The sequence below is a fragment of the Propithecus coquereli genome, unplaced genomic scaffold (genome assembly GCF_000956105.1).
Source record: "Propithecus coquereli isolate 6110/MARCELLA unplaced genomic scaffold, Pcoq_1.0 Scaffold5, whole genome shotgun sequence".
Classification (NCBI taxonomy): Eukaryota; Metazoa; Chordata; class Mammalia; order Primates; family Indriidae; genus Propithecus; species Propithecus coquereli.
The window spans coordinates 20,030,236-20,042,792 of NW_012150840.1; positions in this window are offsets into that span (position 1 = coordinate 20,030,236).

The window sequence follows — 12,557 nt, forward strand, 5'->3', positions numbered from 1 at the left end:
CCTAGAAAAACTGACTTTCAGAAAGGCTCATGGGAGATCTGCATGCATAGTAAGACTCAGGTTATATAACTCCCAACTGTCCATCAAAGTGGTTCCATGGTGACATCTGAACCACAAGGAGGGCCCAATCCAGACACTATAAAACCAGACCCAGACCATAACCAAGGCCTTTTTTTGTTACAACAAGAGTCCTATTCACTATTCTGTAGCGAATGTATCTTGCTCTTGCTCTATAATTCTATCTTTCTCTCCTCAATAAAATTTGTTTTGTACTTACCTTGCTTTTGGTGTGTCTGATCATTCTTTGGCCAAGAGCACACCAAGAACTGAGAACAGACAAGATTACCAACGCTGAACCCCGACAACTCTATCTCTGAAAATCTTTATTCCATAATATTGCTGCAGTCCCAAGTCATGCCCTTCTTATCTCCCACAGTGGCTATTCTATCAGCTTTCCAGTCTTCCTCCTTTCATTTACTCCTTCAATCCATCTCTCTCAACAAGTGTTATCTCCTAAAACAGGGTTTCCAATGAACTATGCGCAATGAACGATTAGTCCTTTTAGATGTACCATCAGAAAACTTTTTCTGTGGCCAAAAGTATTTGGGAAACATAGCATATGATATCTACCTCTTTGAGCTTTACAATCCATATTGGCATAGCAAAGGCTATTTGGGTTACTCCAACAAAAACTCTGTTTAACTTTGTTTAACCTAGCATGTGCCAAATTTATTTGAAATTCAGTTTTTTTTTTCCATATAATACTTACCAATACCCTAAGAATAAGCATTTACAGAAATTTCCTTTGGCTAATACTTCCCTAAATCATTAACATGACTTCACTTTTCCCATCCTTTAAAAATTTGATGGTTCAAAAATGGCTATGAAATTATATACAAGCTCTGTAGCCTAGATGCAAAGCGTTTCATAGTCTGATTTCAAACTTCTTTTTAAGTCTTATCTTTCTTACTCTCCTCATCCCCCGGCCACCTTCATAACTCAGCCATTCTGGACTAGTGTCTATGACACAAAAATACCACATACCTTTCTACTTCTCTTCTTGCTCTTTCCTCTGTATTAGCTTAATTCTACCTATCCTTCTAAATCCAGGCCAAACGCCACATCATCTAAGATAATGAAGGAGCTCAGGGAATTTCACCCTAAAATATGACTCCTTGGTATAAAGAGTATTTTGAATTAAAGGCCCTTAGAGATCAACAGGCATTGGAAGGGACTTTCCCTCTATCTTCATAAAAACCAGATGGCCCCATCAATAAGAACAATTGCCTTCCCTTCCCCTTCCTGTTATCTCAATATATTGCAGGAAAGAATATCAAGAATGCAACAAGACCTGGCTCAACCATTTTAAAGATAACACCTGTCTCTCACATTAATTTAATTTACAAAAAGAATCATTTACAAATCAATCTGTGTCCACATCTGTTCATTTTCCCAAGTATCTATTCATCCTCCCTCATAACCCATTTATTGCCCCTCATCAGAATTACCTCTATTCCCGATCTCCTATGTCCCCTCTAAGATGAGGGTAAATAAACTTCTGGCCTCACCAGGGTTTTGGGTAATCACTCTGATTCTTTCCATGTGCATGGTAAATAAATTTATAATATCTTTCTCTTATTAATCTGCCTTATTGTGAGTTGATATTTTAACAAACCTTCCAGGGCAAAGGGGAAGTTTTCCTTCTCTCCCACAATAAGATGCCATGAATTTATTCAGAAAACACTAATTATCTATTATGTACCAGGCATTGGGGTCTATTCCAAGAAGGCTCCGGTTGGAACTAATCTCTCATTCCACAGTAATGCAATAGTTTGCTCTATTACCTATGTTACATTTTTGCTTATAGTTTGTGTATATATTAAAGCATTTATCAAAAGATGATCCTCAAATACAACAGGCAACCTCCTGCCTAAAATTTACAGTTACTCCCCACCCTCCTCCTGGATTACTCCTCTCCTAGATACCTGTATGGTCACCTCCTTCCCTCTTTCAGCTCTTGACTCAAATGGGAACTTATTGTTGAGGCCTTCTCTGACCATTATTTAAAATTGTAGCTCACTTTCTCCCTTTTTTATCTCATTTTTCTCTATAATATTTACTGTATGGAAGAATGTAAGTTTTATATATTTTTTATAAATTTCATAATCACAGAGATGTTCATCAATCTTGTTCATTGCTATATGTCTAGTACCAGAACAAGGCCTGCCACTTAGAAGGTGTGATGGTTAATTTTATGTGTCGCCTTGGCTAGGCCACAGTAACCAGATATTTGGTCAAATATCAGTCTCAACGTCTCTGTGAAGGTATTTTTGTAGATGGGACTAACATTTAAATCAATTGATTTTGAGTAAAGCAGATGACCTTCCATAATGTTAGTAGGACTCGTTCAATCAGTTGAAGGCCTCACAAGAAAAACCCAGTTGCCTAAAGAAGAGGGAATTCTGCCTTCAGACTCGAGCTGCATCAACAGTTCTTCCCTGGGTCTTCAGCCTGCCCTATAGATTTCAGTCTTGCCAGCTCCCATAATCCCACTACACATATATACATAAAGAGAGAGAAGGAGGGATAGAGAGAGAAGAGAGAGAGAGAGAGAGATTCTATTTTCTGTCTTTCTCTGGAGACACTGAGAATACAGTAGGTACTCAGCAAATACTTAGTGAACAAATAAATTTATCATTACTTGTTTACAGCTCCAATTTCCTTATTAGACTTTAAACTGCATGGAAGGGCTATAATTTATTCATTTTTTTATTTGTTCAGTGCCTAACACTATTATTCATTCATCCATCCAACATATACTTGTTGATTGCCTTCCCAGGACCAGGCACTGGTCCATGCTGCACATATGCCTTGTACTTTCTTACCTCTCTGCCTTTGCTCTTTCTCTACTGCCTCCCCAAACACTTATTTAATTTCATTCATCCCTCAAAATCCAGCTAAAATGTAACATCTTCTACGAATAAGAAGCCATTCATCTATTTAACAAACATTAGTTGAATGTCTACTAGGTACCAAGCACTGGGTAATGTTTGTTGAATAAACACAAGAGCTCCCCAAAAGAAAGAGTTGCATAAAGAGAAAGTTGGCATGATTAAGAGAAATATATTCATTAAAGCTCAATTTATTAGGGAGTCTATACGTTAATAGCAACACAAATACTAAAAATACACAGATCAATTAATTGGGGTCACTTTAGTCATCTCTGAGATGTACTCATTGGTCAGCTGAAGAACCATAGCACTGGAGAATTTAATACAGGAAAGTAGTACATTTATATGAAATCAAAAGGTCAAGTAAATGTAGGCAGTGAAAAGTGTATAAATTCGAGTATGAGTACAGCAAGTTTGGGATAATAAAGAAGGAAAATGGCAAAGGGTTTTCAAAGGACCATCATTTTCACACTTCATCCATATTTTCATCATCCATCAAAGGTTATTAGTCCACGTTAAGTGTCAGCACTAGCAAGCTAAAGCTTTGTGTATGAGGTGAAAAGTAGTCATCTCGGCCCCTACCTTGCATTGAAATGATTTATGAGGATAACAGAGATTGACAGATTGAAAAGGTCACTTGTTCAGTCGGCCCCCCACGCCTCATCTTGCTTCCATGTCATGGTAGACTTCACTTGCAGCTCCTGTCGGAGAATGCATCCGTATGCCTTGGATGCTGCAGGCACTGAAAGGTCACGTTGGACCTGAGTGCCTTTCAGTCATGTGTGGGTGCTCCTGGTCTCCTTTCACTTGCATATCATTGTATTCAAAAGTCACAAGCAGGTAAGTTTCCATCTCTTGTTCAGCCTGTCAGCCTGGGTCTGAATCATAAATTATATTTTTTCATTTTACAGTCAGAAAAATCTTCTCTTCTTCAATGATAATAAAATCAATGGACCAAATTCTGCCCTTCGCTACTAATGTACAAATCCTGCTGAAGTCAGCAGAATTTAAGGGCATGCAACTTTGGGCAGAGTATATTCCAACTTTTTTTTTTTTTTCCTTGCTGGATTTTTATTACCTGACATCTTTCTGATTCCTCTGGATTGCACAATAAGGGAAGGGTGGCCCAGTTTGGGTAAAATAAAAAATGACCCAAACCACTGACCTAAATCCTGCCTTTGAAATTTAAAATTACATTTACTAGGAAGGAAAATAGTTTTTTGAGTGTGGGTGGTTTTCTTTTTCAAAGACCATTTTCAAATGTTGACCTCCTGAATGTTATCATACCAGTTTGGACTGGAAAACAGAAGGGTAGGTAAACATTTTTTTTAAGCTTGGTGGGGGGAGGTCATCCTTTTCTGAATTCATTATCTGCAAAGAATCAGGAAATACCGAGAACTTTTTTTTTTTTTCCAAAAGATTTCCTGGTCACACTGCCAGATATGACTCCAAAAGCAAAATGTCCACTTGTGAGAAATATTGAGGCTTTCTGTCTTCCCCTCCTTCAAAGGTGAACTCAGGTGGGGAAGAAGCAGGAGCAGGAAAGTGTTATTTGTGGTGAGGGATGGGGTTGAGGAAGCCTCCTCCTTTGCACAAATAAAGGGGCCAGATGCATGGTTGTCACATAATGTAATGAATCCTCGAAGACTTTCCCACCATAACCCTCATAGCTCTTCTGCTGCACCCAAGACGCTTACTTAAGTCAGTCTCCAGATAAGATGCCACGTCTGGAAATGCTTTGGAAATTATCCGGGATATGGGACTCTAGCACATTGTAACCCTACACCAATTATGCATCAACTCCCTATCTGGAATCAGAGCCCTGACCAATAGAACGTGAAATAAGCACATCTTGATAGGAAAGAGGAAAAAGGAGAAAGGCAAGGTTTGGATCGAAGCTCTAGAGGAACAAAAGCAGTTACTCACTGTGCATTTGCCATGCCCTTACCAATCTGTACAGTACAGTGACACTTACCCACTGTGTTGTCTTCCTTTGTATACATAGCTAGTCAGTGAATTAAACTGACCTTCTTAAAATTGGAGTCTTTGTCTCATTTATTTTTGCTTCACCTGCACCTGACACAGGGCCTGATAACATGGAAAGCAGTTTAACATAGTGCTTTGGCTTAAGCTCTGTGCTTGAGCTCAAATTGTGCCCTTTATAAGCTGTATGACTTTGGATAAACTATTGGCACCTCGTTAAGCCTAACCTGTAAAATGGGCATAATCATTCCTTCCTGCCAATAGCATTCTGAGGATTGAGTAAGATTTGCTTTTAAGAGTCCTTCAAAGTTCTTGTCACAGAGTGTGCACTTAATAAATACTATTATTATTATTATACATTCAAAAAATTTGTTGGATAAATGGATCAGTCAACCAACTAATTAAGAATTAGCAAGGGAGCAGCAGGAGAGAATGTGGTCATATGAAGAGTCAGGAGGGAAGTACTAAAGAGGGCATGAAGCAATTAACCACAATCTTTCTTTGTTTTTAGCACAGTTTCAAAAACTCACCACAATTGGTGGGACTCTCAAATAGAGTAGAAGTCTCAAAACCGCACTAAGGTAGCAATAATTAGGAAAGCAATCACTGCTATAGAATAACAGTGTTTCACAATGCCAACATCATGCACTGGTCACCTTTTAGCCCCTTGTCAGTGATTAAGTAAAACTATGTATGTGGTCTCTTAAATTCTTACAGAGCCGTTGCCAAATATTCCAGCAAACATGGGCTCTTTCATGCTGCAATGATGTTACACTGGGCCTCTGACCTCATTTTGATCATGTCATACCCCGAGCTACATCACAAAAGCTAACATTCACTGAGAGCTTGCTGTGTTCTCAGCACATTTCTAAGCACTTTGACATGAACTAATTTATTTAATCCTTACAACTCTATTATGTAAGTACTACCTATGTGGAAATGACCATTATGATTATCATTTTACAAATGAGGAAACCGAGGCACATGCAAACAACTTGGTTAAAGTCACAGAGGTAGTGAGAGCTGAATGAGATACTTGAACCCAGCCAAGTAGACTCCAGAGCTCTTAACCACTCTGTCATATGCCCCACAAGACATACCAGCCCCATCCGCCTATAATAGACACCATCATAACAGTATTTGGATATTACATCGTAACTAAATACATTTTACACATTGGAAATATTCCTGTAGACCTGGGGAGGATCTGGACACACAGTGTGAGATCTGTGGGCAGAGGCATGGTGTCCTATAGGCAAATTCCGCTTAATTCATAAATATGCCCAGGGCCCACATGCCAAGTTGAGGATGTTAGGCAAAAATTGACCACATTCTCAAGCATACAGCCCCCAAAGGAAACGTGGCCTGTCATGGGGTCTCGGCCACAATCCTTGTTAATAGTGGAATGCTATTGAGGGCCTCTTCAACCCACTTTCCAAATTTTCTGCCAGGCGGGCAAGCCTGCAGATAGCAGCTGAGCATGTATGGGGCACAGCCAGAGTCCCGGAAGCCTCCTAGCTAAACTTGCAAATCTTTGGGAATTTTTCTCTCGTGATAGACTTTGCTTAAAAAATTAAATTGAGCATAACAGTCACTGAAAGAAAGAGCAGCGATTATTGAAGACAATAAGCAACATGGGGAATATAGCATCTCCCTTTCAGTTTGTGTTCCAAGCCTAGGCCTGTGCACCTGTGTACCTATAAGTCTACTCAATGATGTCATACACCAAGTTAATGCCCTCAGGAATTTTACTCTTCTGCATTTTTATATCTGTGCATAAGCTGGCTACTATTGCTCCCAACTTTGGTTCATTGCCCTTGTATTAATTATTTCTAGATGTTAAGATTCAGCAATAGTATCTATTATCCATTTTCTGACCCCATATAATAGCAAGATTCAGTAACTCCTGTCTAATTGAAATTATAAAAACAGTTACCATTGTACGCCGTGTCACATCCAAATAAAATGTTAATTCTGTCCTAGAATAGGTGAATTGTATTACATATTTATTAAAATTTGGAAAACAGGCCAAGGACTTTGGAGAACTCAACTTTGTTATCCCCAGAATCTTTACTGTTGTAAGCTGCCTCTCTCCGCAGCTGGAACAGTCATGACCAGTCATTGAGAAGTTGTAAATGCCTTTGAGATCCACAGTTGAAAAGATCTTTCAAAGTCCTTAGAATGCTTTTAATATTGCATTGCCCCTTTCACCTCTAGCGCTGTCCCTAACTCATTCATCCTCTCCTTCATCTCTAACTCGGATGACTGTGGCCTTGGACATGAGGAACATCCCCAGTTATCGATGGAGAAAATGGGCATCTAATTGGTTCTCCTCTAGCCACATAATCACATTCTGTAAAAACATGCAGCAAGGTAAAACACATATGATAACTGGAAAGTGCCAATTCAAAAATAATCCTCACCCTCATTAGGGTCACCCAGTAGAGCAGATCCCATGAGGGTTACCAAATATATTGGGAATGGAACATCCAGTAAAATAAATACTGTAAAATTCTGCAATTGTCATTAAGCTTCAACTGTCCTCATGCTGTACCCAAGGAATGGTGGCTAATCAAGAGAAATATCCACAGACTATAAACCCTTGATAGAAATAAGCCAGAAAATTGGTACCTTGTAAATAAAGCCAAAGTTGCCCAAGGCGAGAATGACATTAGCCCCAGTTACCATCATCTTTATCTGGGTGATCGTCAGTCATACCTGCTCTGCTGCCTTTCTTGCCAACCTTGGAATTCTTTCTCTCCACATAGACCAGTGTTGTTTTCATAAATACTGCATCAGATCGTATCCCTCCCCTCCCGAAAGACTTTCAGTGGATCCCCATTGCACAAAGGAAAAAAATGCAAATTCCTTGGCATGGCCTACAAGGTGCTTTATAAGTGGCCCCTGCCCACTTCTCCAACCTCGTTTTCAGCCCTTTTCCTCTTCCCTCCTATGTTCCAATCATACTACCCTTCTTTAACTTTCTGACCTAGGCCAAACTCTTTTCCAGCTCAGAACACACACTTTTCCCTCGTCCTAAAGTTCATCCCTCCCCCTACTTGCCCCAACGTTTCCCATGGATGGTGCCTTATTTTTCAGGTTTCAGTTTTTTTAGGTTTCAGCTGTCTCCTGAGACACATCTTTCTTTATTAACCTAGTTCTATCTCATCCGCTTTTCCATATCACAGAACCCTGTTAAATTTATTTGTTCATGTGTTTAACAAATTTGTTTTGTGCACTCAGTATGTCTCAAGAGCTGTTTTAAGTACTGTGGCTACAACAGTGAACAACACAGACAAAAAATGTATGCCTCATGAAGCTCACGTTTAGTCAGAGAAGACAATATACAAAATAAATAAATGAAATGAGTACCAAAAACATTTAGATATTTAGTTTTATTTTAGAGTGGCTGTGGAAAGTCTCACTGAGAGGGTGACATATGAGAAAAGATGTCAAGGAGGAGTGAGTCAAACCACGTGACTATCCAAGGAGACAGTGTTTCAGGTGGAGGGAGCGGCTGGTGCAAAGGGTCTACATGCCTGGAATGTTTGAGGAAGGCACAGAGCTACTGAAGTGGATCGAGCTGGGGGACAGTGGTAAGAGATGAGACCAGAGAAGTAAGCGTAGAATTAAATGGAGTAGGGGCTTGGACGTCTTAGTAGGTCCTTCAGCTTTCACTCTCAGTGAAATGGGAAGCCCTTGGAAGCTTTCGTGGGGAAGGTGATGTGATCTGCCTTGCATTACAGAAAGAATCACTCCAGTTGCTGTTTGGGAGAAGAGTTTGAAGGGCAGTGTTATGGACTGAATGTTTGTGTCCTCCCAAAATTCATATACTGAATCCCTAATGCCCAATGTGACTGTATTTGAAGAAAGAGCCTGTGAGGAGGGGATAAAGGTTAAATGAGGTCCAAAGGGTAAATCCCTGATCCTCAGGGCTGGTTCAATTATAAGAAGAGGAAGAGACATCAGAGCTCTCTCTCTCCCCACACACATGCACGGAGGAAAGGCCATATGAGGAAGAAACAGGAGAAGGTGGCCCTCTGCAAGCCAGGAAGAGAGCTCTCACCAGAACAACCTCTGCTGACATCCTGATCTGGGACTTCCAGCCTCCAGAAATATAATACAATTGATTTCTGTTGTTTAAGCCACCCCAATCTACAGTATTTTGTCATGGCAGCCCACACTGACTAAGACAGGAAGCAAGAATGGAAGATCTTGTTTCCTGCATAGCACTTAAGAGAATTTCTCATTATAAATATCTGCCAATGTGTATTTGTTTTAAACCTTATCCACTGAACTGTAAGTTCCAAGAGACTAGGCTCTGGGTCTCTCTCATTCACTATTCTACCTCCACTTCCTAATACTGCACCTGGCAGGTCATGGATATACAATAAATATTTGTTGAATGAGTAATCTGATGAATTTAGAATTTCCCTAAGAAAGGCCCATACATTTAAAGCATTTGCTTTTGAATTAAAAACACTTTGCTTTTGTTTCATTTGTTTGTTTCTTTAGAGCCTTCTGTGGACCTGTGCTATGATACTTTATATTAATCAGCTTTCCTCTTCTGCATTCTCTCATTCCATGACCGTTTATTGAGTACCTGCTATAAACTTGCCACTGTACTAGAACTGAGATGCAAGAGTGAACCCTACCTGCTTACTTCAAGATGTTAATGGACTTTTATGTTTCTATTATTTAATATCATACTATTTAATGAGAACTCAACATATTTAAAAAACAGAATATATTTTTACCAAAGTCAAATGTCTTTAATTTCTGAAATTTTTTCACTGGACTACTTAGCAATCTATTAGAACTCAGATGCCACCTATTCAAAATGTAACCTTGTATGTCACAGGATATAGCTTTAAAATTTGGATCACTTTGATAGATTCTTATGTTAGTGCCATAACAAAGTGTCACAAGCTGGGTGGCATAAACAACAGAAATTTATCATCTCACAGTTCTGGAGCTAGAAGTCTAAGATCAAGGTGTCAGCAAAGCTGGTTCCTCCTGAGGTCTACAAGAAAGAATCTGTCCCATGCCCCTCTCCTAGTTTCTGGTATTTTGCCTGCAATCTTGTCCTTCCTTGGCTCTAGAAGCATCACCACGATTCTCACCTTCATCTTCAAATGATGTTCTCCCTGTATATGTATGTGTGTGTCTGTGTCTTAAATTCCTCTTTTTATAAGGACGTCAGTCATGTTGGATTAGAGACCCACCCTACTCCAGTGTGACCTCATCTTAACTAATTATATCTGTGATGACCTTATTTCCAAATAAGGTCACACTCTGAGGTACTAAGGGTTAAGACTTCAACATATGAATTTTTGGAGGGCACAATTCAACTCAGAACAACTTTTAATAAGGGAATAATAGAAAACTCTTCTCAAAGACCTCCCCTACCTTTCAGCCCTAAGTTACAAAGGGCTTATCTTTGATAAGTGTTAAGGTTGAAAATTAGGAAAAAAAAAGTGGAGTTCTATATTCTACAACTTTCATAAGAAAAATAGCACCATGGTTTAGCCAAGAAAGCTGTTTAGGAAGACTCGTAAAGTCCTGTCCTAGTTTCATGTATCTGATAAAGCCTAATTCAGCTGTTACCAAGGGTATCAGTGAGTTTCCTCGTGTATAAAAGACAGGGTCAATTTTCATGATCACTAATGTCTTAACCTGTCCCAGAAGTAAGGAAAAAGGTGTTATTATTTATGGTAGGGACAATACTAAAACGACCTCCATGACCTCCACCTACTTGTGTTAGTCTATATGTTACCTTGCTTAGAAAAAAGAAATATTACAATTGTAATTAATGGTATCAGCCAGTTAACTTTACCATACAGAAATTATCCCAGTAGGTCCTACCTAATCACATGAGCCCTCTAAAAGCTGAGTGTTCTCTCCAACTGGTAGCTAGAAAACCAATCAAATAGATTCAAAGTGTGAGAGGTATTCTTGCGAGGGAGACATTACTAGGAAAGAGTGGGCCACTTGGGCAAGGACCTGAGAGTGTCCGCTGAGAACTGAAAGAGGTACCCAGCCAACAGCCAGCAAGAAAACAGAGACCTCAGTCCCACAAGTGCAAGGCACTAAATCCTACCAACAACTTGAATGACCCTGGAAGCAGATTCTTCTGCAGAGCCTCAGGATAAGCATCCAGACTTTTGAAACCCTAAGCAGAGAACCCAATCAAGCCCATCTGGACTTCTGACCACAGAACTGTGAGATATAAATGGGTGTCGTTTCAAGCCAGTAAGTTTGCGGTAATATGTTACATAGCAATAGGAAACTAACACACTATTACATTGTAATGAAAAAAGGAATGGCAAAACTCCTAAGAGAGAAGTAAAAGCAGAGTGGAGAAAGAAACCAGGTGAAAACTGAGTAGGACGGAGAAAGATCAAAGGTAATATCTCATTTCATCTTTGTGTCTTTCCTTGCCTGTTTCCTTTGATCTTTCTCCATCCTACTCAGTTTTCACCTGGTTTCTTTCTCCACTCTGTTCTTACTTCTCTCTTCCTAGTTTTTCCATTCCTTTTTTCATTACAGTGCAATAGTCATGATACATATGAAGATTTTCTTAAACATTTCTATTTGGTCACAACTAAAATATGCTTATTTTTTTTGTTTTTTTTTTGAGGGCCCTCCTGCTTGCATGGAGTGGTGATAGTAGATTTGACTATCAAGCACACAATACTTTGTACAATTAAACTGAAATCTAGATCCATATTACCTAGGAAAAGTAATCTAATCAGAAAAGAGGAAAGCAAAGAGTGCTTTTTTAATGCATGAGGAAAAGAGTAGAAAAAGAAAGAGGATGAAAGAAAAACATGGAAGATAAAAAAAAGGAAAAGGAAAGACAGAAGGGGAAAGGAGGAAAGGGAGGGGAGAAGGGAAAGAAACTGCAAAGCAAAACAATCTTTTTTAGAGGAATATAAAATTCCGTATTGAAGATTGGACTAATGTTCTGTGTCAGAGATGAGCACAGTAGTATCAAACACCTCCTGAAATCCTCCAGAAGCAATGGAGAAATTGTCATTTCTGTTCTGCTTTTTCAGCCTTTTTGAGGTTGACTAGTTCCCTGGCTGCCTAAACGGCCTTTAATCCCATCAAAGGAAGCAAAAGCTCCATAGCCGTGACATTAAAAAAAAAAAGTCTTTACCTCATGTAGGTATTTCTGAATCCAATAATTATGAAAACACAAAATCGCATCTGTTTGAAAGAGACAAGTAAGCCAATAGCAATGTTAGACATTTCCAATAAAATTCAGTAATTGAAAATAAGTTTTATTAGGAAAACATCATTTCTGGTCTTTCCCTGAGCAAGGCATAGAAGTTACTGTGACATGGTCAAATTCCAACGAGATTTTTTTTCTCTCCGTGTCCTTAATGGGTCTATGGCTCCTTTACAGTATGTGAGGACATTTCACCCCGTGTTCAGTGCCCAGTGACACTAACCAACATCAGTGCGTTGAAACAAAAACACAAAGACCAACTTGGTGTAGAATTTATAGCAAGAAGTACCCATGACAGAGTCAGAGTGACCAGGCAATTAAATAGCAAGCACAAAAAAAAAATGAACAACCTCTGTGCACTGATTTCTATGGCTAGTTTTATGTAAAAA